Source organism: Macrobrachium rosenbergii, chromosome 9, assembly GCF_040412425.1.
Source record: "Macrobrachium rosenbergii isolate ZJJX-2024 chromosome 9, ASM4041242v1, whole genome shotgun sequence".
Taxonomy (NCBI): domain Eukaryota; kingdom Metazoa; phylum Arthropoda; class Malacostraca; order Decapoda; family Palaemonidae; genus Macrobrachium; species Macrobrachium rosenbergii.
Window position 1 is genome coordinate 50,283,608 of NC_089749.1, and position 27,100 is coordinate 50,310,707.

Sequence of the window (27,100 nt, forward strand, 5' to 3'; positions counted from 1 at the left end):
TCCAACTGAGAGAAAGTCCTGAACGTTCACACAAGTAGTCTACTTCCCACAGATGGGCAGAGAATCCTCATGCAGCTATCAAGGTTCTGAACTCTGGAGTGAACTTTAGTTGACCACTTGGTGTGACAGTGCTGGGGAGGGGAGTTTATAAGTGTTCAGAATGTCTCTGGGGTAGTGGTAGGCATTTTCCAACTGCCAACAAGGGCACTAACACTGGAAAACAGGACACTGAGGGCTCCATGTTAGTCATGAGGCAAACAAGCTTGATCGTCTGTGATTCTGGAGATGAAACACCAATCCCTCACAAAGGCATTAAGACTAACATTCCCTACCATATACCTCTCGTAGCTGAGTTGATGTAACAATATTCCTTCATCATGGAATATATCTGGCCACTTCCTTAACGGTGTGGTAAACCATCCACTTGTGTACCTGCTTCAAAAACTGACAGATGAAAAGTAAAATTGTCCTTCCCTCCTGCACATCAACACAAGTCACTATGGATGTGTTGTCACTCAATGACAGAACAAAATGTCTTATCAGTCTTGCAACTGCATAGCTAAGTGTTGCTTGCCTTCCCACTAGTTGATATGCAGATGAGACAGTCCTCAGCCCACAAATCTGAGATGGATGAGCCCCTCATGTGTGTGCCTTCATCTTCATCCAATGTAACTGTCAGCATACAGACTTTGGGAGGTGGAGAGTTTAGGACCTTTTGCAAGGAGGTTCCTACCATTTTTCAACATGTGAGATCACTCTGATTTCCTTGCTCAGAGTTGATGAGAAAGGAGGACCACTTGGAGTTGATCAGTGCTAATTCAGCAGACACCAAAATGTTTGCAGAGGAGGAACTTGTAGGATGAACTTCCTCAAATACACAACAGGTGGCTAAGAAGACCCATTAAAACCACAGTGGTTAGCAAGAAAAAGTAACTAGGACCTGTATCTAGTGTTTGGGGATGAGGCCTGTCTTCCTGTTTATTATGGTCCCCAGGTTATAATCAAAAGTGAAGGGGAGACCTGTTCTGACGTAAATATGGCTATGGAAACGTCAAAACAAACCAGTAGACTAGTTAATGCAGCAAGTTTTAAACTACATGAGTGGGTCTCAGATGAAAGTTCTTGTGAAAACCCATGGGACTGTTCACCAGCCTAAAGCATACGACTTGGGGTGGTAACATTCCCTCTGAATAGTGGTGATACTTCCTGTCCTGCATCAGTTGCTCTGGTGCCTGCTCACAGGACCATGGAACACACTCGGTACACAGTACTGGTTGCTGAATCCAGAATGTGGAAGACCAATATCTAGAATTCCAAGTTATGGTTACCTGATTTGTACAACTACCTATGTTCAGTGATGTCCAAACTAGAAGGTAAAGGTAAGCAGGAACATGTGCTGTCATATGATGACAACCCCAGGGATGGTAATAAGCCAGAATCTGGGCAGGAGTGGCATAATCACAAGCAAATAGATCATCTTGATCCCAGTCAATATTGAGTGGAGACCTGTCCATGGACTGTGAATGCACTGAACAAGAAGAGGGTGCTGGCTCAACTTTTGTATTTTACGTGAAAATTACAAGCAAGCCATAACCACAGCAGCTGTAACAACTACTTTGCCTCCCTGAGTGAATCCTGAAAGAAATTTTTGCTCCATCAACAATGGTGTTCAACAAAGAGGCCCTTTTTACCACTTCCTTAGATAATTAGACTCACAAAGAGCTGAGTGATCTCTACACCAACATTACTGAAAGGGTTCTGAAACGACAAATCCTCCTAGAGCAAGAGTTGAAATCTCCATGTTGAAAACCAACAATCTAACAGCTTTTGAGTTCTCCTAGGATTGTGGAGATGAATGATCAGACTAAATGGTGTCCATCCAAATAATAAAGAAAATAATCATAGTAGAAGTAACCACTTGAAATTGTGGTCCACCAACCCTAGGACTCACACAATAATGATTTTAAACTAAAAAATCAGAGTGGAAATCTCCAGACTTCTGTATGATCAATCAAAACTGAACTTACAACTGAAGACATGTGTGTCCTAGCAAATGCTACTAAATAAATTAACACATCTCTTGTGAGTGTTGTACCACACAGAAATGTAGCACTAATACCCTGTTTGCATGTGCATGGTGCACTCACACCAAATACGACTGTAGTATAACTGAACTCCATAAGCTTTAAGAGAAGTGTAAGATGAGTATGACTGCTCAAAGAGAGCAGGTAAAATTCCCATGGAAAAATACCACTCTGGGCCTCTGGAAAACTACTAGCAGACCAGGGTACAACATGATCACATATGAACAGATCATCCCCACAATTGTAAGTACTGAAGGAACCCTGTCTCATACAAACCCTCATCTACATATGAACAGTCTAAGTATTGGTAAACACAACCATGCATGCCAAAAGAACAACGGGTGAAGAGCTATTAATGAATGCCTAGAGAAACCAGGTGAAGAGCCACTACACTTACCAAACAGGAGAGCAGGTTCAGCATTCCTCCTGCCTGTGAAGACATAGGAAGGCTCAGGGTACCACACAGGGTAAGAAGGGTACTGGACAGCACACACCCTGCAAGTATATGCATCCTGTAGTCCAAAGCCAACACAAACACACAAACCAAGCACAAGTAACATGGCTCTACCATGTATGGGGACAAACCAGCTCCTGTACCTGCTCCCAGGCCCATGTTATCAACCAGTAACAAAGGTAATGTATGAAACACACAAGCTTTGGAAGGCCTGTTACTCAACAAAATTCCAAAGCCATGGTCAAGTGATCTCTATACAACTCACGATCTGTGATGTCTGAACTAGTACACTACACTAGGGTGTACAGAAGAACAGGCATGCACACTGCCTCAAAGCACAACCCTGGGGCTGGTGGTAAACGACTAGGCATGAAGGAGTGGCATAGTCACAAATGAAATGATCATTCCCATGTTGGTGCCTACTGAGATGAGATCCATCACAAGCAAAGCCCCTCTTGGTACATGCACAATTACTGAGACAAGGCATGTGCCTAATGAAGTAAGGCAGCATTGGCTCAACCAGATGTACTTCCAAGGTAAAGTGTGGGGATGCATGAAGAGCCTATCTTGCTACCAGCACCCATATGGTCCGTAGGCAGAAAAAAACGGACAAAGTTTCCAAAGGGACATAGGAGGGAGAGTTAAGCAACTACTTACACATGCACGATCTGGAGACCAGACACATACAAACAAACAAGCTGCACTGGTTTCACCAAAGGGTATTTCCAGGAAAACATGAGGAGGAGTCAAACATCTTCGTGTCCAACTTAGCCAAAATGGGGTACTGAGCATGCTTAGTGAGGTCTATACCTGCTGGGACAGAAGCTAAACAATTGCCCATAGGCATTTGAGAGCTACCGTTCCTAAGGCTGGGAAGAACGCTCATAAAGCCTGACCGGACTTCCTGCAAGAAGCCTCCTTGGACATCTCTTCTTCCTCCTGCAGCAGGGTGAAAAGATGAAGTTGTAGCTGAGGAAGAAGAAAACTGTTCTTCCTTTCCTTGCTACTACCTGCATCTTATCTCCTCTGGGGAAGCAGCAGTGGTCAAAGTCCTAGGGCATCTTCCACAAAAGGAAAACCACTACTGGAAGCTCCAGTGTTGAGCTCCTAACCATTGCACAACAGCAAGTATAGCAATCGATTTAGTGCGGGCTGGTGTACAGATCCTCCACCTCTCATGATAACCATTTCTTGCCCAAGATGGGGTTATAGTTGGTGGGGGGGGGGTGTTTGGCAATGAGGAGGAAATGGTAGGATAACTTTTTCAAAGCTACCTCCTCTAACTAAACTTTCCAACAGTAGCATATTCTTCCCTGCAGCAGAGCGTTATCGGTGGGATCCACCTAAAATTAGAGGGATGAAGGTTTACTACTCTCACTAACCCCCTTCACACCTCTGAATCTACTTCTCTTGAAATCAATGTATATTTCTCTTGTTATCTGAACACAAAAATGAAACAACACAATTCTAACTTAGCAGTCAGATGGAGTGAAACAAAACGTCATCACTTGACAATGGCCAACATGCCAGGAGACAGCCACTGACCACTAGTTAACCAACTTGTTACCAGCTAGAGCTGAAAGATACTCCTATTTAAAAGCAATAAATTGTATATCCGTAGGAAAAGAGACAGCTCTGACATTATGTAGAGCTAATGAGAAATTTATGAATAATCACAGAACAAAGATAAATGCACAAATCACAGTCACAGAGAATTACTGGGACATGCCACTTTCACACTGCTACATATCATCCTGTACTAGTTTGCATCAGTCAGGCGCTGCAAACAGAGCGCAGCCGCATCAGTTTAGGTAAACACTTTCTAATATACAGATCTGCCAAGTAATTAGCACTCTCTATATGCAAAGAACTTGTTAATGAGAGATCCATTATTTGACTCTTAATAGAGACATATCTGTCCATGCATCCATACATATAGCAAAGGGTCAAGCTATCTGCATAGACTGTATCTTAGGTTTACAATCAACAGTCCATTGAGTGACCAAGACCGTGAAAAACTCAATAATGAAATATACTTACATGTTGGGTGAATTTCTCCAGTCCTGTTAATGGTCTCCCTATCTATGCAGACCAATTTTTCACAGCTGCCTGTGTAGGCAATGCCATTCAAAGCAAGATTATCCTTATAAAATTTAGTCATGTTTTCATAGTAATCTCTATACCAACTCATATTGTTACTGTCAGTCCACCAAGGGAACAAGTAAGAAGATATGGACTCCCAGTATATCCCACGTTTCCTTCTGGCCTTTAGAGTACCTCCTGTTGTGGCTATGCTTGGGAATATACTTGTCCAATAGGGCATGGTGGTTATGTCCTCTGCAGATGTGCTCCTTGTAAGGGTTTCCTCTGCAGCCACGGTCTTTGTTTGGTACTGCACTTTAGAGTATATCGAAGAACAACCTTGTGAGACGAAAAGAATTCATATTACTAGACAGCCTATAATACTGCTTATACCAAAATATTTATCATTAAAAAATTTTGAGAGTTTTATTATTTGCATAAATGGTTTAGAGTCTTAATACAATTTTAAGAGCCGACTGAATGAAGAATACTAACCTATATTTACACAATACCAATTTTCATATTTAAATTAGTTATTTCTGCACTTCCCTAACATTTGTGTAGCTATATGTTTTGAGTCCCCTGGCTTGCTCAGCTTTGGAGAAAAACAAAAGAAAAGGGGTTGTATTTGGTAGGTAAGGACAGGGCAACTGTTGTTTTCTATGCCTCAGTTAGTTTTCTGCACAGTGGTTTATGGGAAAGTTGGATGGGTCTTATGAAGGTTAGATAAGCATAGAAATCCAATTTTAATATAAAAATTGCTATTGTTTCTATGAATCTCACCTAACATTAATGCAGCTGACTACCCACACGCAAGGGTGGTTGGGAAGTGCAACACGCAACAAAAGACTGGTAAACTCCACCCGTAGAAAACATTATCCATTATTATTAGTTTTAATAAAAGTACACAAATGAATGACTCTTGGCTGAGGTAGATATTGAACCTCAAGCACACCAATGAGTGACTCTTGCCTGATGTACTTTAGATATTGAACCTCACTGGGTACCACCACTGAGAGATTTGCCATCAAGATAAAGCAATGATGTTGATCTCACACCAAGGATTGTGTAATAAAATGTCAGAACAGACCAAATTAAACAAAAGTATCTACTTAACAGCAGGTGCACTCCCTATGTACAATATGTGCACATTCACACTCCCCCATGGCTCAATACAGCCATACCTCGGTCTGTCATGTTAAAGGACTTTTCCTCAGTTTAAGTACAAACAAAAACAACCTGCTAAATTATGTGTAGGATTATGCATTTTACATGTGCATAGTTCCCAACTGAAACAAAGGGATGGGTTCAGTCTGTGCGTAGGTCTATTCGGTGCACATTTCTATACTGTACTTTTCTATGTCCCTGTGTTTTTGTCATTCTAGTACAATGTAATTGTACTTAACAAAAGTCATTATGGCTCTTAAGTAGGGTAGAGATGTCAAAAAGGCCAAGAGAGAGATCAAATCTACAGAGCTTCAAAAAATAATAGAAAAATGTCAAAGTAGTGTCCAAGTGGTTGATCTGGTAAAGGAAGGCGAGATGGTCATACAAATAATTTATATCATGATAAAAGTAAAAGGTCATCAACAAAGCTGATGTTAATCAAGTGAAACCTGTTACAAAAATAAGATTGCTAACTACTGAAGAAGTTGTGAATTGTTGCTATTTTGGATTAAATAAAAATAATTAGCCAGTGACAGTGTTTCTGAGGCCTTTTTATGTGAAAAGACAAAGCAATTACATGCTGTTCTATTTACAACTACTCCTTGCAGTAGTATGAAGAAGTTGGTTTGTATGAATTAATATTTGATTTTCTTTTTTTATTATATTTATTTTTTTGTGTGGCTGCTAGTGCATGGTTGATTAATATTTTTTTTTTTTTTTTCTTGCAGTTTGCTTGAGTGGGTTAGCATAGCGTGAGAGCTCCCCCTTCACCTTACCTGAGTTGAAAATAGAGGAAGGGATACAGCAGATAAGTGATAAGGAACATAGGAGAGAACACAAAACTGCCAGATGGCAGAAACAAAAAAAAACGTGGTCAGGCCGCCCTTCTCCCCATATGACCTAAATCTTTTCCAAAAGGTGCCGATCTCAACACACCTGCAGTGAAGGTACAAAAGTAGGTGTTGATCTCTCCAGCAGAAGGATAATGACGAAATCCTAAACTGGCTGATATTGAGCAAGCTAACTCCCAATTTGAAGAAGACTCAGAGACCATAGCTGAGGGGACATTATAGTAATAATATTCATTGACAGAAAAGTTCAATTAGGTTAAGGTTCTTTGATGGTGGGGGGGAACTATAGGATTAAGACTGAATAGAATTATAGTGTTAAGATTAGGTTAAGTTTCCATTCCGTAGGTTTAGGTAATAAATAGGTTAAGGATAGTCAGAGTTTCATTTAATAACCTCCAAATCTGTTCCCATTATATTGCACCAATTTTGTACTAAAAGAAAAGCCCCTACATCCTGTAACAGGTGACACTCAAAGAGTTCAAAGCCCACCATGGGTGGTTTAAGAAATTCATGACTAGTAGTGGCATATTCAGTGGTGAGGCTGCCAGTTTTGACAAAGATGCTACCAAGAAGTATGTTAAAAAGTTCAGTCGCCATATAGAGGTTAAAGGTTTGTTCCCAACAAGTGTTCAGTTCAAATGAGGCAGGCTTGCTTTGGAAGAAAATGCCAAACAGGACCAATATCACCAAAAGAGAACTCAATGTCTGGGCACAAGCCAATGAAGGACAGGCTAACTCTTGCTCTGTGGGAATGCAAGTGAGGATCTATAACTGAAGTCTTTTGCTTATTTACCACTCAGATAACCTGATGGTCTTTAAGGAAAATAATGCAATGAAAAATAAATTAAATGTGATATGGAAGGCTAAAAGTAAGGCTTGGGTAACCAGGCAAATTTTTATTGAGTGACTGAATGAAGTAACTGGCCCTATCATCACAAAATACTGTACCTCAAGGAGAAACAATTGCCTCTGAAGGCCCTTCTTGTATTTAACAATGTTCCTGCTCATCCTCCAGGCTCAGAATCCAAGTTGCTGTAGGAGTTGAACTTCATAAGGTTTGGGATTTTGCCCCTAACACAATTCCTTGACCAGTCCATGGACCAGTAAGTCATCTCTAATTTCTTGAGAAACTACTGTATACACCAAAGCACTATTCCAGAGGTGCTTTGAAGTGACTTCTGATACAGAGCTGATCTTAAGAGAATTCTGGTAGAATCATGTCAACATCTTCCACTGCATAAACTTTGTAGGAAAAGCCTGACATGATGTCTCTTACTTGGCCATGAACTCTGCATGGAGAAACTGTGGCCAAATGCTGTAACAGAAAAGGATTTTGAAGGCTTTGAAGCTGGGCCTGTTGTGGAGGATATTGTGCCTCTTGGCAAGTTTGTGGGCTTGGAGGTACGTGATGATGTGGAAGAGTTGGTGGAGGGGCACAAAGAGCTCACCACAAGACCTACAGGACCTGCAGAGGGAGCAGCAACAGACAAGAGCTGAGGAATATTCATCAGAGGAGGAGGAGGAGGAGGAGGAGGAGGAGGAGGAAAGGACATCCCTAGTTCATTCATGAAAAAAATGTGCTCAGATTAAGGCAAAGTGCAGCTCTGTTAAAAAAATATTACCTTGATAAAGCTGTAGCAAACCACATTATAACCTGCTGAATGATAATACTATCTTTCACTTTAGGGTCATTTTAAAATGCAGGCGAAAACTAACATCATCAGAAAGGTTTTTTGTGAGACTGAAACAATAAATCTCGAGAGGAAAGCATCAGAAAGACACAGACACGAAAAATAAAGCTGTAAGTACAGCTGCTTGCATATTTTATGGAAAGGGACTCCCTCTCAAAACATAACCTCTCTCCTACTCTTCTCTTTCCCCTTCCCCCGCCCCCTTATCACATATGCCATCAACTCTCCCAAGTACAGTCAAGTGTGAACAAATTTCCATTTATTACATCTATTTACTTCATGTGTTTTCATATAATTTCTGCAAGTTAGGCTTCTTAAATCACAGTTAAAATGCTTTTATTTTCTGTATTTTTGGAAGTCAGTAGTGGATCAATTCAATTCCCATTACTTTTGGAAAAATTTGCTCTTTTTAAGAAGAGTGCAGTTATAGGAGAGCCTTCTGAAATGGATGAAGTCCATTAATTGAGGTATTATAGTATATACCAGGATTTAAAAAAAAAACAGGAAATGATATCCTTCCTGAAGCTGAAGCTAGTTAATCCCAGCAGCAACACAGACTTGAAAATGGAATTATGCCTCTACTGTGATGAATTAACAATGTCTTCTCATAACAAATTACTTATAAAATCTCTTGCTTCAGGTGCTTTCATAGTACAGGTAGGTCTTGTCTGAATTGCTAGCTTGGGAAACTAAAATGTACAAAAAATGGCATGACATATTTAGATATAGGACTACAGTATTTGCATTTCTAACACTGCAGCATAAATTATGAATATCTGTCCTTTTAATTTCAACTCTACATATATACATTATAAACCTTAGGGGATCTAACTGGACCAAGGAAGGACTCTTCATTCCCGAGTCAGAATTTAAATATTGATGGAATAAGGAATTGATTTTCACATCATTTTTGCCCTAACTTGTGGTAGGGGTGTAAGAATACTACCACCGTAGGTCCTGCGTGTCATAAAAGGCGACTAAAAGGACAGCTGCTGCCTTGCAGTCTTACTTTTTAGTAAAAGGCTAGGCCTACTGCCAATAACTGTGGAAACTGCTGCCTTGCAGTCTTACTTTTTAGTAAAAGGCTAGGCCTACCGCCAATAACTGTGGAAACTGCTGCCTTGCAGTCTTACTTTTTAGTAAAAGGCTAGGCCTACTGCCAATAACTGTGGAAACTGCTGCCTTGCAGTCTTACTTTTTAGTAAAAGGCTAGGCCTACCGCCAATAACTGTGGAAACTGCTGCCTTGCAGTCTTACTTTTTAGTAAAAGGCTAGGGCCACTGCCAATAACTGTGGAAGCTGCTGCCTTGCAGGTGGAATTTTTAGTCAAAGGCGAGGCCCACAGCCAATAACAGTGGTTGATGACAGCAAGGGCATGTGGTTGTAAAAACCCGTTTGCCAAACAATGAACCATGCCTGATGTTGTACGAAACATGAATGCGGCTAGGGCGTCCCCTGTAAGCGACGCGCGTCAGAATCCCCCTACTGGCATGATAAATGGGCGAGAGGTACCACAGGGTTCATGACTGTGGCCAAAGAAATTAGTGAAAGAGTGGAAGATTAGAGCAGGTATGTGGAACGTTGGTACTCTAACAGGAAGACTGAGGGAGATAGTAGATGTGATGGAGAGGAGGAGGATAGATTTCTTGTGTGTGCAGGAGACTAGGTGGAAAGGGAGTGGAACTAGAGAGATAGGATATGGGTATAAGCTTTATTACAGCAGGTCACAAGAGGGAAGAAAGTAACAACTGGAAGGAAAAAGTGGTAGAAGTAAAGAGTAAATGATGGGCTTTTAAAGATTACAATAATAATAGGGGACAAAGTAGTAAATATAGTATCAGCATACACTCCTCAGATGGGGTGCCAAGAATAAGAGAAAGAATTATTTAGACAAGAGCTTGAGGCTGTCATTAGAACAGTGAGGGAGGAGGAGAGACTAATAATGGGAGCTGATATGAATGGCAGGGTGGGGAAGAGAAGAGATGGGTATGAGGAGGCACACGGAGGCCATGGGTTTGGAATTAGAAATGAACATGGGGATTATATATTGGAGATGGCTCTCAGAGTTTTGAATTGGCATGCATGAACACATGGTTTCAGAAGTTGGATAAGTACTTGATAATGTATGAAAGTGGAGGAGTGCAAAGCCAAATAGATTACATCCTGGTTAGAGGAGCCGACAAAAGCAATGTGACAAACTGCAAAGTGATCTTGGGAGTAAAGTAAGTATAGTTTAGTTTTACCAGACCACTGAGCTGATTAACAGCTCTCCTAGGGCTGGAGAAGCATGTGTTACACGACATAGGTTGGTGGTGATGGATTTGAAAATGAGAGGGAGGAAACCCAAAAAGAGAAAGAAGAGATCTAGAATTAAGATTTGGGAACTTAAAGGAGAAAAGGGGGAGCAATTTAGGAGGACTGTGAGAGAGAGATGGCAGGAAAGGGGAAACATAGAAGTTGGACAGGGTAACAGAGTTGAAAATATGTGGGCAAACATGAGAGAAATATGTGTGGGGGAAGCTGAGAAACTGGTGGGAAGAACCAGTGGATATGGAGTGTCAAGAGGAGAAAAGTGGTGGTGGAATGGAGAGGTGCAAGAATCAATTAAAGGAAAATCAAAAGCATTTAAGGACTGGAAAGTAAGGCATGCACAGGGTGCAGAGGAACAGTACAGAGAAGAGGAAAGAGATGCGAGAAGGAGGGTAGGTATGGCTATTGGAAGGGCAGAGCGCAGCTGAATAAAAGACTAGGAACAAGAGAAGGAGAAAAGGATATCTATAAGATTTCAAACTTGAAGAAAAGGCAGACAGGATTTGGGTAAATTGGGTGTCATCAAGGATAAAGATGGAAATATATTGTATAGGGATGAACACATTAAGAAGAAATGGAGAGAGTATTTTGAACAACTTTTAAATACTGAAAATGAGAGAGAGGAGATGGGGGAGGCACAGAGGGTGGAGGAACCAGTAATGGAGACACAGGATAGAGAAGTGAAGAGAGCATTAAGTAAAATGAAGAATGGTAAAGTACCAGGTCCATCAGAGTTCCAAACTGAAATGGTCAAATTACTATGTACAGAGGGGGAGAAATGGATGCTGGATTTAAAAGCTATATGAGAGGAGGAGGAAATGCCAAGAGACTGGGAGGAGAGTAATGGTGTATATATACACAAGCAGAAGGGAGATGTCATGGATTGTGGTAACTACAGAGGAATTAAAATAACAGAGCATGGATTGAAAATTTTAGAGAGGATACTGGATGAGAGATTAAGAGAAATTGTAAAGATCGGGAAACAGCAGTGCCACCTCCAACAGTCCTCTCAAGACATTCAGAAAAAAACAAAAATAAACTCCCAAGTTTTCTTGCCTAAAAGCCGATATTCTTGAGGAAGCTTCACAGTAATGGCTTTAACATTTGTAAACAAAAGACCACATCTCCAAAACCCTGAAAAAACTTTTCAATGCTGTTCCACACCCATAGACTGCCAAAAAAACCTGCCCGCTTCCTTTACAATGGTTTTACTAAGCTATGAATTTGGTGTCCGCTGAAAGACGCAGAATCACTGTGTGGAAAGAGTATGCTCTTTGAAAGTGAAAAGGAAGGGCTCTAGAGTAAGATGCCTTGGCTATAAAAGTATCATTAACTGTCTTAAGCCTTGCCGTAACCACATTCAACAAGGCAGGTCTAGGAATACCCTGTACTAATGCATGCTCTCAAATCCTGAGTATCATAAACATGGACAAAAGTCAGGATGTAACTCTGCATAGCTGTATATAACTGGATGACAGACAAGAAAAGTACTTTGGAATGTTAGTCAATTTGAGAAGGTTGCAGCTGCAAGGCAATTTAAAAATATTCTTCTGTCCAAGTCACTTTATAAAAACAGAGAGGGATGAGCATTTGATGAACTACTGCTTACCTTCCATATGTCTACAGCTCATAATCCAGTATTTACCTCTTGCTGTACCTACATGCTTTCCTTTGATTTACAAACTGCTGATGATTGTTTTTTGGATGAACTTCCATTGGGTATACTACTCTCTCTTAAGGTTGTGGTTGAAGGCCTAGCCACTTAAAAGGGTAACTCAGTTTTTTCACATATTCTTTGGTCAAAGCATGTTAACAATAATGGAAATTTTAATGTACCTCACGTTTACAGCAAAAAAAAAAATGTATACTCAAAATCATCGCTTCCCTCAACAGTTTTGTTACAACAAAATGTAAAAAACAACATGAGTGCTTAAGAGAACATGAAATACTACACAGAAGCAATGATACTAGTTAACTTCTTGTGGTAGGAAAACCTTCAAAGACAAACACTCAAGAGAAGCTACTTGCATGAACATAATGAAGAAATAAAAATAAAATCCAAAAAACATCAAAGACATTCCAACCTACTGTGTTTTTCCAGTGTCAAGAGTAGCTATCTCAAGAAGCAGGCACGTGAATGTGATTACAATGCCCAAAAAATTAGAAAGTTACCCCACCCCCCCCTTCGATGAAATTAGTTTTCTGGTTTTCAAATTTTTAACCATATATATCTTAAAATATATAATTCAGGGACACTTAATGAATCAAACTGTCATTTCCGATGTTCTGAAGAAGCTGAAGGATACACAGATGATTTTCTCTTAATCAAACATCTTTGGGTAAGGTAGGCCAACCTCTTCCTGAGTTTGAGGATAGAGGTGACTTAGGGGGAAGTGGTGGCAGGTACAACCCACCATCTGTTAGCGAAACTTGGTTCCCAGGCAGACAGCTCTCTCTGACAGACTGAACTAACACATGGTAGACCAGACACTGGCTCGTGTATGGATGGGAGTGCAGTTACACCCCCTCACACACTTACAGAATGCATAACATTTGGTACAGAAGACATAAGGAGCTGAATATTCTTATGCTTCCTAGCTTGAACTGAAAGGGAAGGAGATGGATGAGCTTGGTGAGAATGATCAGGAACAAGAAGGGTAGGAGGATATACAGTGGACACAAGTGTAAAATATACCTGTTCCTCAGCTACCTCTTCCAAACTGGAACAAAAATATTTGAACTTTGTGTGTGCTCATCTGCTTAGTCAAAGATAAACAGTTTGCCACACTGATTAGTCCTGCATTATCTAGCTTCAGGAACTGGCTTACTGTAACATGCAGACATTACAACATACCATAATATGGGGTAAAACTTCACAAAAAAATAACTGTAATACCTATCAACCATTAGAGTGCACTTCCAGTGATGTGAATACTTTGGTAACAGAAAACCAACTGAGGCTTAGAAAAATCAATCTCTCCTCACTTACTGGAGGAAAGTAAACAGGATGACAGTACTGTATAGGCCAATAAACCAGCTAGAGCCCCTCTTTTCTTTTATTTTTATCAACTGCTAAGCAAGGGCAGAGGCGTAACAATAGGGTGGCAGAGGTGGCAAACTGCCACGGCCCAGGGCCTATAATGATGAAAGGGGCCCATGGACGTAGAGTCACAGAAAGGAGCCAAAGGGACCCAGGGATATGGGCCCATGGCCGTAAAAAGAAGAAAAAAAAATATATGCTACTGCTTACTGTTATATTTTAGTGATTTAGAAAAAAAAATTATTTCAAATTCCTCAATATAATACTGGTAAATGATTATTAACAGAAACTGAGAAGACATTACATATTGTTAATGTATATGATGGCCTTTTATGGGTTATGGGTTAGGAGGTCATAGGGGTATTACTGTTCGTACACTACAGGTCCGTATGAGATCTTGGCTTGAATGCGTTATGTTCCTGTCTAAGTCCTGGCCTCCGTGTACACGGTTACCAGAGCTTGTCAGTTGTCACCGCCTGTGACCGCCAGTATCTTTTGATCATTTAAAGGAAAAAGTGAGAGAAGTTTTTCGCGTTGCGTGATTGTTTTACATTGTATTCTTTTATAAGTGGACTACAACTGATAGTTATCTTACACCTTATGAAAGATTATGTTGATTACAATTGTGAACTTAATTTTAATGTTTGACTCACAATACAAATAATGTAATAGAAAGAACAATGCATTGAAGAAAGATGTAATTAATATCTTCACAATGATATCAATCGAAATTTTTTTATAGCGCCTCAGCGGCGTGGTCGATATGGTGTTTGCGTCCCACCTCGGTGGTCGCAGATTCGATTCTCTGCCATTCCATTGAGGAGTGAGAGATGTGTATTTCTGGTGATAGAAGTTCACTCTCGACATGGTTCGGAAGTCACGTAAAGCCGTTGGTCCCGTTGCTGAATAATCACTGGTTCCATGCAACGTAAAAACACCATACAAACAAAAAACAATAGAATTTTTGTATATCAGATGATGACAGAGTATAATTTTCTCAATTAATAATAGTTTTTGTTTACAGTGAATCGGATATATCATGCCTCCCAAACAACATCTTAGTGGCAGTGAAAAGCGGAAAAAGAAAAAAGAAAATGAAATTAAGGCATCAAAGCTTCCAAAAATTAGTGGTTTCTTTTCCTCAACAGTAGAAGTGATTAACGAAAATGCAAAGGACAATGACAGTTGTGAAGCTATTGGAGAAAATACTAATAGTAGTGTCACTAGTGTGGAAATGCCTACTACTAATACTAGTTTAGTTGAAACAAACACAGCAACTGGTACAGGTGAAAAGAAATTAGACAAAGATGGCAAGCCTGATTCTGACCCAGTTTCCGACACTATATTAGGCAATACCTGTGAAGATGAGTGTAAACCTAGTACCTCAAAAGACCATGCGCCTGAGCTCTCATTTGACACAATAACATCGTTGTGGCCTACAGACCGAGGACATTTTATGGAACAAAACTTGAAGGACCAAACAAAACGATTTATCATTACAAATGGACATTGCAAGCCTAATGGCCCTTTCAAAAGGATGCAGAAGGTCGCTCTTTCTCTGAAAAATATTATCATGCAGTGTCCAAATCAGGTGTGAAAATTGAGAGGTCGTGGTTATGCTATTCAGTTGTTCTTGATAAGGCTTATTGTGAGACATGTTGGTTGTTTGCTAATCGAGGAGCGAGTAGATTTCAAGATACATGGATTGATGGCTATTGTGACTGGAAACACATAGGTGAGGGTATGAAGAGGCACGAATCATCCCAAATTCACTATAATTCATGCCTAGTGTATGAACAATGGCGCTTGCATGGAACTTTGAGTGAAGCACTTGAAGGTAATCTTCAAAAGGAGAAAAATACTGGCGTCAGGTTTTGGACAGATTATTATATGTAACTCTTACATTAGCGATGTGCAATTTGCCATTTCGTGGACACACAGAAGGAACACAAGCAGAAGATGAAGGTGATTATGATGAGGATGAAAGGAAAGTTAGGAAACGTGGAAATTTCATTTGCATCATTGAGTTGCTTTCTAAATATGATCCAGTTCTTTCAGAATTAATCAGTAAACCTAAAGGTAAAAAAAGTATATGAGCCCAATGATACAAAAATGAACTCATTCAGTTGCTTTCAAAGGATCAAAGGAAACTGAAAAAGAACTTACTTATGCCATTAAAGCAGCTCCATTTTATAGCATAATGTTAGATACAACACAGGATATTTCCAAAATTGATCAGATGTGTGAAATATACCATTACTGTAGCATAGAATATAATGATAATGGAAAGCCAAAAGCCCTACAAATTAATGAGTCTTTTTTAGGGTTTCATAAGGTTGAGGGCCAAAGTGGAGCTGCACTATCAGAAAAAATTTTGCAAATAATTAAACAAAGAGGACTTTCTATTTCAAGGTGTCGTGGCCAAGGATATGATGGAGCTAGTAACATGAAGGGGATATACAAAGGTGTGCAGAAAAAAATAACTGATGTTGAACCCAGTGCAGTTTATGTTCATTGTGCTGCTCATAATTTAAATTTGGTGATTAATGATGCTGTCAAGGATGTGACAGAAATGGCGCAGTTTTATGATATTGTTCAAAGAGTCTATGTGTTTTTTGGATTGAGTATCAAGAGATGGGACATATTATCTAGCTTAATTTCTGAATCAGGCACTCACAAAGGGGTAACTATTAAAAAGTTAAACCCAACTAGATGGGCTGGACGTTATGATGCGGTATTTGCTCTCAAAGTTCGATTCTGTGATGTGCAGAAAGCTCTAGCACAAATAATATTATGCAGCTCTAAGGCAGACGAACGCAATGAAGCCACTGCACTAAAGAAATGTCTTGAAAATTTCAATTTTGTATTCCTTTTGACGTTTCAGTCCAAAATCTTACAGTCAATAAATTTAGTATCAAAAATGTTGCAATCAAAAGCAGTTGATCTTGCTAAGGCAGCAGACCTCTTAAAGGTTTGCATGGATGAAATGTGCAGATTAAGAAATCAGTTTGAGGATGTAAAGAAAGAAGCAACAGATATAGCCCAGAAGTGGTCAATCAGACCAGAATTTGAGAAAAAGAGACTTCGTACCGTAAAAAGACATTTTGGCGAGCTTTGTGAAGACCAAAGATTAGAAGATCCAGAGAGTTTGTGTAGAGTAACTGTTTACTATCATACTCTGGACATCATCACAACTCACTTGAACTTCCGTTTTACTGGCTTGCATGAAGTTGTCTCATCATTCTCAGTGTTGGAACCAATCTCATTGCAAAATTTATCTGACTCAGAGCTGTACGAAAAAGCATCTAGTTTTGTGAAAAAATACCACAAAGATGTGTCAGAAACATCCACACAGGAAATTCTCAGCATGAGATCTGCTTTGAAGGGAGAAATAAGCAAAGTTTCTAGTATTAAGGACCTTGCTAATATGTTGATCATAGAAAATCATTCTATTTCAGCCAGTTTCCCTGAGGTTTGCACTGCAATGCTATTGTTTTTAACTATTCCAGTCACAACTGCAAGTGCAGAGCATTCATTCTCCAAACTAAAGCTTGTTAAAAACTATTTGCGAAGTACAATGGCACAGGAAAGATTAGAAGGACTAGCTCTTCTATCAATTGAACAAGGAACTGCGCGTAAATTGAACTTAAGTAAAGTCATTGACAGATTTGCAGAGATGAAAGCAAGGAAGAAAGAATTCTAGAAGGTATATAAGGTATATTTGTTTATTTAATGATGGTATAAATGTTTTGGACCAAGTTGTGTTTATTTTCATTTTATAGGCATCGAAATTATGCAATAATGTAATGGCCGCATAGGCCTACATAAGGGGATTCATCTGATTCATTATTGAGAATATATAATTTAGTTGTTTTTTTCTAAGCTATGTATGTATTAACAATTAGTAATTATATTTCAATGCCTCCATATTATATTTCAATTTCTTATGCCTACCAGTTCTACGATATATCAAATCAATCTCTCTACTCTCTCCCATAATAATATATATATATATATATATATATATATATATATATATATATATATATATATATATATATATATATATATATATATATATATATATTTTTTTTTTTTTTTTTTTTTGAGGTAATGGGGCCCACTGTAAGAAAATGCCACGGGCCCATTCTCACCTAGTTACGCCCCTGAGCAAGGGGGTGGCTTGAATCTTATAGCTATATGAAAGTTAAATTATATTTAAAAGAAATAAGAATTCATTACTCCCAGTAAGATCCCAGAATGTGCCAACAAATTTACGATTGTTTTTTCATACTTGCGTTTTTTTAAGAAATAGTAGAGCTATATCTTGCTTGAACTAAAAAATGGTATTTTCATTATAAAATAAGTTTTTAAATATACTTACCTGGTGGTTACATATATATAGCTTTATCCCGCTGATTCGTCGCGCGCACGGCAGAAATTCAAAATTCACGGCAATCGCCGATAGATGGTCAGGTGGCCATACCTGAGCGCCCTCTACCAGGTACCTGGAACCATTCCCAATTGTCCTCAGAAATTCCATGCCCCTGTTCTCAGAGGGGAGGAGGGAGTGACCTTTTATATATGTAACTACCAGGTAAGTATATTTAAAAACTTATTTTATAATGAAAATACCATTTTTAAATATCTAACTTCCCTGGTAGTTACATATATATAGCTGATTGACACCATTGGTGGTGGGTTAGAGAACCAAAACACCGTTGGGAATTCGTATAATTACTAAACACTATATATTAGCTGTAACCATACTCTGGTTCTTACCTGATAAGGAAGCTGGCTTCATAGTTATCCTGCCTCATTCGCCTGCATTCCTTGAGACCCAGCAACCCATCCAGGGGCTGTAGAAAGTCTCTATGGGGCTGTCACACGGTCCTCGACCTTAACATGACTAGACCACCACCCTTGCTATCCTGGCATAGCCATGGACAAAGAGCTGACCACCTGACCCACTAAAATCACTAAAAAACACACTCCATAAAACCTAACTTAGACTTGCAACCCCAGACTGTGGAAGGTTGCAACAACCTTCACAGACAACCTGTGAGTTCAAATCAAGAAAAAGCAAGGGTATAATAAACAAGAAGGTTATAGGTTAGAGGCAGTAGTACCTTCTCCAACTAAGGCGCCGGAGGCAACGTACAGACCCAGGGAACAGCAATCCTCATATTGGGTCTGTACTTCTTTCAGGTAACAATCTGCGAAGATAGACTTGCTTCGCCAGAATGTCGCTTCCAAAATCGATTTCATAGACTTGTTGTGTCTATAAGCCATCGAAGTCGCCACAGCTCTTACTTCGTGCGCTTTGACTTTGAGGATTGGGAAGCTTTTCTCGTCACATTCTTGGTGAGCTTCCCTTATTAAGTCCTTGATAAAGAATGCCAGTGCATTCTTTGATAAGGGCAACGAAGGTTTCTTCACCGAGCACCAGAGGTGATCTGTCTGACCTCTCATGTTTCTGGTCCTTTGTAGATAAAATTTCAGGGCCCTAACTGGACAAAGGCCTCTCTCTTTTTCCTGTCCTACTAAATGAGACAGCCCTGGTATGGAAAAGGATCTGGGCCATGGTTGAGAAGGGTTCTCGTTTTTAGCGAGAAAACCAAGTTGAAGTGAGCAGACTGCATTTTCCCCATTGAAGCCTACCTTCTTGCTAAAGGCTTGTAATTCTCCTACCCTCTTGGCTGTAGCCAACGCAACCAGGAAAAGGGTCTTCTTAGTGAGATCCTTCCATGAAGCCTTGTCGAGAGGTTCAAACCTGTTCGAGGTTAAAAATTTCAGGACTACGTCCAAATTCCAAGAGGGGGTCGGGTTGTCCTTCCTCTTAACTGTCTCAAAAGACCTTATGAGATCCGTGAGGTCCTTGTCTCCCGACACGTCAATATTTCTGTGACGGAAGACGGAAGCAAGCATGCTGCGGTATCCCTTGATGGTTGATACTGCTAGGTTTCCTTGGGTTTTTAAATGCAGTAGAAAATCTGCCAGTTGAGTTAGAGAGGTACTGGAAGAGGAAATGTTATTATTTCTGCACCATTCCCTGAATACGTCCCACTTTGATTGGTACACCTTGAGTGTGGACGTTCTCCTCGCTCTCGCGATGGCTCTTGCAGCTTCCCTTGAAAAGCCCTTCGCTCTTGCCAGTTTTACGATAGTCAAAAGGCAGTTAGGTTGAGAGCGAGGAGATTTTGATGGTATCTCTCTATATGTGGCTGTCTGAGGAGATTGTTCCGACAAGGTAACGACCTGGGGGTGTCTACTAGCCACTCCATCACCTCTGTGATCCATGGTCTCATGGGCCAAAATGGAGCTATCAGGGTCATGCGGGCGTCGTTCGACTCCCTGAACTTCTTCATGACTCTGTCTAGGATCTTGAATGGGGGAAAAGCGTACGTGTCTAGTCCTTCCCAATCCATGAGGAAGGCGTCCACTGCCACTGCTTCCTGGTCTGGGACTGGAGAGCAGTAGACTGGTAACCTCTTCGTTCTCTGTGTCGCAAAGAGGTCTATTGACGGTTCTCCCCACAGATTCCAAAGCCTGTTGCACACCTCGTGATGTAAGGTCCATTCTGTCGTGAGAACCTGTCTTCCTCTGCTGAGAAGATCCGCTCTGACGTTCTTCTCTCCCTCTATGAAGCGGGTGATCAGAGTTATGTTGTTCGCTTCTGCCCACAGCAGGAGATCTTTTGCTGCCTCGTAAAGGGAATCCGAACGAGTGCCACCCTGTTTCCTGATGTAGGCCAACGCTGTGGTGTTGTCTGCGTTGAACTGTACTATCTTGTTCTGGACCTTCTCCTGAAAGTGGACTAGCGCTAGATGAATGGCCACCAGTTCCTTTGACATTTATATGCCATTTCTTCTGATGGTTTTCCCATAGACCTGAGATCTCGCCCCTTCCCCAGCGTTGCACCCCATCCCCCGTCCGATGCATCTGAATACAACACTAGGTCGGGGTTCTTCTGTTGAAGTTCGAGGCCTTTTGTAGTTTGTTGGGGTCGTTCCACCAACTCAAATGATTTTTGATTCCCAGAGGATCGGAATCCACGTCTCTAGATCTTGGCCTCTTTTCCAATAGCTTGACAGATGGAACTGAAGTGGACGTAGATGTAGTCTTCCCAGGGAGACGAATTGTTCGATCGAGGAGAGGGTCCCCAGCAGACTCATCCACTCCCTCGCCGAACAGGTCCATCTCCCTAGAAAGAGCTTCACCTTTTCTAAGCAATCCAGAATGCGTTTCGGGGCTGGAAAAGCCCGAAAAACCACTGACTGAATCCTCATCCCCAGATAGATGATGTCTTGTGAAGGCGTTAGCTGTGATTTGGCTAGATTTACTACCAGTCCTAACTGTTGCGTCAAATTCATTGTCACTTGTAGATCCTCCAGACACTTTGCTTGCGATCTGGCTCTGATTAGCCAGTCGTCCAGGTACATCGATATCCGTATCCCTTTTAGATGTAACCAGTGAGCTACGTTCGATGCCACTCGTGAGAAAACGTAAGGAGCCGTGCTTAGTCCAAAACAAAGTGCTCTGAACTGATAAGTTGTCCCGAGATGCACAAACCTCGGATATTTTCTGTAGTTCGGGTGAATTGGTACGTGAAAATACGCGTCCTGTAGGTCTATCGAAACCATCCAGTCTTCTTGTCTGGTGCCTGCTAGGACTGACGCAGATGTCTCCATAGCAAACTTGACTTTGCTTACGTACTTGTTCAATGGACTTACGTCCAGAACTGGTCTCCAACCCCCAGAGTTCTTGGGTACCAGAAAAAGTCTGTTGTAAAAACCCTCTGACGAGAGGTCCTTTACCTCTTCTATTGCTGCTTTTGATAGCATCTGGGTCACCTGTTCTTGAAGAGCTGCTGCTTTGCTCCCCGAGTAAGTAGCTGTCAACTCTAACGGTTCTGGTGAAAGAGGGGGCTTCCTTAGGAAGGGGATCTTGTATCCTTCCTTCAAAACTTCGACTGTCCAGTTGTCCGCTCCCCTTTGGCTCCACTCTTGCCAAAAGTGGGATAACCTGGCTCCCACTTGTGTCTGGAGGTTGTTATGATCACTTCTTGGATTTCGGTTGCTGCTTGGGGTTCTTACGAGGTTGTCCTCCAGCAGCCATTCTCTGACTTCCTCTCGAAAGGGCTCTCCCACGAAAGGGCTGATGCGTAGGAGGAGCTTCCTTGTCCTTCCTGTCTAAAAAGTTTGCCAGAAGAACTTTCCTAGCAGTCCTTGTGATCAGATCTTGCGTTGATTGTTGCGCAAGGGCTGCTGATAAATCTTAACCAGCTCTGAAGGGGAAGAGCTGTTTGGTTGGGAGCATACAAGAGTTCTGATCTCTGAGAGAGAGTCACTCCTCAAGACAGGAACGAACACAGCATAGCTCGTTTCTTGACAACACCTGCTGTGAAAAGGGCAGAAAGTTCGACCGTCCCATCCCTCACAGCTTTATCAAGACAGGCAATAAGGTGCATTTGCGTGTCATTCTTCTCATCTGAAACCTCTGCAAGAGCTGCTAGAGTCCAGTCCATCAAGCTGAAGACTTCAATAGTTCTGAAGTGGACCACAGAACCTTGGCCTTTGTCATGGCTGTTCTACGTGAAGAGTCAACGAGTCTGGAGAAGTCCCCTTGGGAGGAGGCAGGAACTCCCAAGCCCGAGAGCTTCCCCAGTCTCATTACCACACGCTGGATCTAGAAGCCAATCTCGTCGGGGAAAGGAAAAGGTTGTCTTTCCCTGTTCTTTCTTCTTCAAAATCCAATCATTCAGTGTCGAAAAAGCTCTCTTCACTGATTTGGCTAACACTGTCTTCTTGAAGGAAGAAGACTTCTGGGGTCTACCATCAAAATTGCGAGGAGGACTCAAGGTACGGCCTGTTGGAAATCGTTGGGAAATAAGTCCGCCAAAAGAGTAGAAGTCTTTTCAGATCTGCAGCATGAAGAGTTTCTTGAGTTTCCTCTTCGAGATCTCTTCCAAAGGATCCGCTATTTCCGATGTCGAACGAGTGGGGGAAACGTGTGTATCATGCTGCTTTGCGTGCGTCATGCATGCATCCAACTTGCTGCAAGGGGCGCGTCGATCCTTGTCACCTCCCGTCACTCGTGCGGCTTGTTGCGAGGAAGCGTCTATGAGCGCTGCAACTTGCCGCAAGTGTCTTGCTGGCTGTTAGCGTCTTGTTGTCCTAACTCCTGCCTTATCCTCTTCTTGGGTCTGTTGACGTCCTTAGATTCCTTCTTGTGTGTTTCTTCTCTTAGCCCTTGCAACTTGTAAAAGTCAAAAAGAGACGCAAGGGACTGCTGAACTTCCGACAAGAACTTTACTTGAGGTGCCACTTGCTGCTGGGAAACAACTGGAGATGGCACTGCACGAACTTCCACAACTTCAGAGACTCTTGCTGGGATCTTCTGATGATGAGGAGGTGACGCAGCTTGCGACACGTCCCATTCTGGGGGAGGGGGAGAAGCGTGAACTGAAGTAATGTACACGTCTTCTTCCTCCGACGAGTTATGCGTCTTATGCCTCTGTTTAGGCGCAGAAACGCCGTCTTCTTCCGACAGGAATCTCTCTGGAGAGCTCCATTTGCTGCAAGAGGGTTGTTGGAGCGGGAAGGGGGACCTGCGTCTCTTGATAGGTCTAGATTCTTGCGATTGACGCCAACCACGTCAGGGTCTTGCGTCATCCGAGGATGACGAACATGTCCTCATCTCGCCTTTCCTGCGGCGAGGGGGAGCGTCCTGGGATGCGTCAACAGGATCGCTCGAGGGGACGTCCGCTCATTGTTCAACGTCTCTCACCTCCCTTAGCCTGTCGACGTTCCTTCTCCCAGGGGTTGGGGAGCATGGAAGAGGTCTAGGGCTAGGAGCGTGACAGACACGAACGGACGCACCCTCCACTGCACTAACACTGTCACCGAACTTTTGTTGCAAACTATGCACTGCCCCCCACATCACTTCCCTATCCGAAGAAAGGGATTGCACAGAAACTCCTATGGCAGAAATAGCAGCCATAATATCCTTTAAAGACGGATTACTTACTCCAGACTCCGCAGGAGGATCGGGTACTACTACCTTAGGGCTAGGATCAGGAATATTAGTATCAGACAAGTTAGAAAGGACCTGACTATCAGAAGACCTAGCTGACAGAACACTAGAAGATCTAGCTCTCTAATTCTGTCCTTTTCCAATCGCCTCACATAGCGATCATACTCTCTCCACTCTCACTCAGACAAACTTTCACACTCCTTGCATCTATCATCAAATGCACACACATGATCTCTGCATTTCTTACATACTGTGTGGGGATCAAGAGCAGCCTTAGGAAACCAGGTCTTGCATCCCCTAACACACATTCTGACGACAGGGTCAGCCATCTTGAAAAGAAAGTTCAAATAAAAACTGTTCAAGTTGGAAACTAACAAAATTAGCTATCAGTGAGAAAAAGAAAATCCAGGGAAATCCAATATCAGCGAAAGCCATCAACGAAAACCAAACAAGTAATGGGTACTTCACCAATTGTAGCAAAGCAAACCAAAGTAGAGCGAATTTCCGCGTTGATAGAACGACGGCAGGGAATTTCTGAGGACAATTGGGAATGGTTCCAGGTACCTGGTAGAGGGAGCTCAGGTATGGCCACCTGACCATCTGTCGGCGATTGCCATGAATTTTGAATTTCTGCCGTCTTGTACGACGAATCGGCGGGATAAAGCTATATATATGTAACTACCAGGAAGTTAGATATTTAAAAACAGTTTTGACATGGAAAAAACCTACTTTTGACATATCAAAAATACTGTGGTGATGAAATAACCAAGTCTTCTGAGTTTAATTTACCATGGACTGACACATTTATGCAAATATTCTTAAAGAGCTAAGTTGATAGGAACCGTTATTGCCAAAGCAAGTAATTTCCAAACTGTCCAAAGAGAATAGTGAAAATAAAATAGTCACTGTCTTTCAATTCCAAAATCTCAGTCATTCTACTTTCATATTTTCTGTTTGTGCCCTATTCCTACTGAAGTATCCCTTCCACAGTCAGTTTTAAGTTTAAGGCTACTCAGGCATTAGGTAACTGAACTGGACATTATATTTTGGTCTTGAAAACAACTTTGGAACTTTTTCAGTTTTAGTTCAGTCTCCCAAAATAGTTGCCAAGCATACTGAAGAGAGGAGGAATACTGTGCATAAATCTTATTCTTTTTATGACAGAAATATTGCCTAACTTTAATTTCTCAACTTCCAAATTCATGAATTCACTTTTTCATTAATTCAACCAACACATGATATCAACATTTCTTAACTGCATTACTTTATTTGAACATGGTTATGTTTAGCAATTACTCACAGTATAGATCTGACTGATCAACTTGAAGCCATTTACCCTCGAAACAGACTTCTGCCCTGCAATCATTCTTATAAATTGGGTAACCGTGATGATACCAGTCACCATTGTAAAAGCAACCTGGAAAAATAGGTATTTAATTTGCCATTACTCATTTTGATGGTGGTAACAATAACAACAGTAAATAATAATACAAGCTGAGTATAATATAGGTTAACATCATCAATAAAGAAAATGCTGGTTGTTGATGGTGTAAGGACACCTCCAGAAGTTGAAGAATTAAAAGACATCAGGAGTTGATGGAACTGCAAGGTGAAAGTGGCTAATTGGTGGGTATAAGGTAGGTCTGGATAACAGAAAGGTTCTGAAGGAATAGCTGAGAATACTAATTATTCTTCCTTTGTATAAAGGTAAAGGTGAAAGGGGAGACTAAAATTATACTTAGCATTTAAGGGAATGTATGGTATGATTTTGATTGAAAATGTGGCACAGATGAATGAAGGATTGATAGGTAAAGAATGGTGTAGGTTTGGGCAATGAAGACAGTTTTTGGATGACTAGTTTGTTATGGAACAGCTATATGAGGATTTTAAAAGCAAATGGAAAAGCAGTAAATGTTTACAAGAATCCAAAAATAGTTAATGACATAATTGACTGAGGTTTTGTCTGACATTACAATGCTGTGTTATCACCCTCTACTGGATTATTTTACTCATTTGCTGCTAAAACTGCCCACTACCTTCAGTCTAGATAAATACTTCATAATGTATGAGTAGTTATGGAGTGTTCAAAGGGAGGAAAATTGGTGGATGAATAGAGACACAAGATTCATCTAGGCAAAAAAGTTTGAAGCTTCTAAGGACTGAATAGCGATGTGTGCAAGGTGCCTAGGAATGATAATGAGAAAAAGTAAGAGAAACTAATTAGATAGTCGGCACAGCAACTGGAAGAGCTACATACACGTTGTAGAGAAGGTTAGGAACAAAGGTGAAAAAGATATTTACTGAATATTAAACTCATGGAAAAATCAACAAGGAATATCTTGCTGAAGGATGATGCCTTGAAACAAAAAAGGTTAGATTATTATATGTACCTTTTAAACAGAACATGATAACAGGGGAGTTGGAGGATGAGGGAGAGAGGGGGGTGGATGGGCCAGTGATGGAGATACAATCTATGGGGGTAAAGGATATAAGTAAATTAAGAAGGGCAAGGGTTCATCAGAGCCACAAATTGAAATGTTTAAGATACCTGGTATAGCTGAAGGGGGAAGGGGGAAATGGATACTGGAACTGTTAATGCCAATTTAAGAGGAGGATGTACAGTAATGCCAAATGACTGTAAAGAAAGCCTGATGGTAAATATGTTTACACCAAAGGGAGATATTATGTAGTAATTACAAAGGAATCAAAATAACCGAACAATTGTTGAAGGCTTTAAAAAGAAAAAATATTTGATGAAAAATGATGAGCAGTTGTGAAGATTGGAGAGCAACAATACAGTTTTATCAGAGGGAGTGCTGCAGTTGATACTGTCTTTAAAAAAGTCACAGGAAAAGAGAACAGAAGATAAAAAAGATTCTGCTTTTCATTTATATGACCTACAGAAGGCATTTGATGGAATACCAAGGGTGGGAATGATTTGGTGTTTAATAAAGTGGAAAGCACTAAAAAAGTTAGCGAGTTTGGTAGAAATAATGTATAAATGGATGAGGAAAGCACAAATAACAGCCTGTGGGAAAATATAAAAAAATATTTAAAAGTGATTTGTATTTGTCTTAAAAATGCAAACAGAGCCCTTTACTCAAAGTATCCCTCAGCACAAGCTGAAGCAGCCACTGAACTTAGTAGCAAGGTTGTTAATTGGTGGAGACATGGGATGAGTGGGGGAATATCCCTCAATAACCTTATGTCACCACTCACTACTGTATTGCCTTCAGCTGCAGGAAAAAAGGGGGAGGTTGAGGTGGGTTTAATCTGTAAAAAGTACTGGTCTGCATAACTAGGAAAAACAGATTACAGTACTTGAAATATTTGTTATTTCCGCTGAAATACAAACCCTTACCTTTTGTATACTGTAGAGGAATTAC

General features: G+C 40.9%; 1 protein-coding gene and 1 long non-coding RNA gene across 2 annotated transcripts in view; both read right to left on the reverse strand.

The window, feature by feature from the left end:
* LOC136841781 (mucin-2-like) overlaps window positions 1-27,100 on the reverse strand; it is a 244,327-nt gene that overhangs the window by 113,246 nt on the left and 103,981 nt on the right. The window lies entirely within an intron of this gene.
* The window catches only part of LOC136842116 (uncharacterized), a 29,436-nt gene continuing 6,918 nt past the window's right edge, over window positions 4,583-27,100 (reverse strand). The window contains exons 2-3 of the long non-coding RNA XR_010854178.1: window positions 25,015-25,131; window positions 4,583-4,959 (exon numbers count right to left, since the gene is read on the reverse strand). This is a non-coding gene — a long non-coding RNA (uncharacterized lncRNA). The remainder of the gene's footprint in view (window positions 4,960-25,014; window positions 25,132-27,100) is intronic.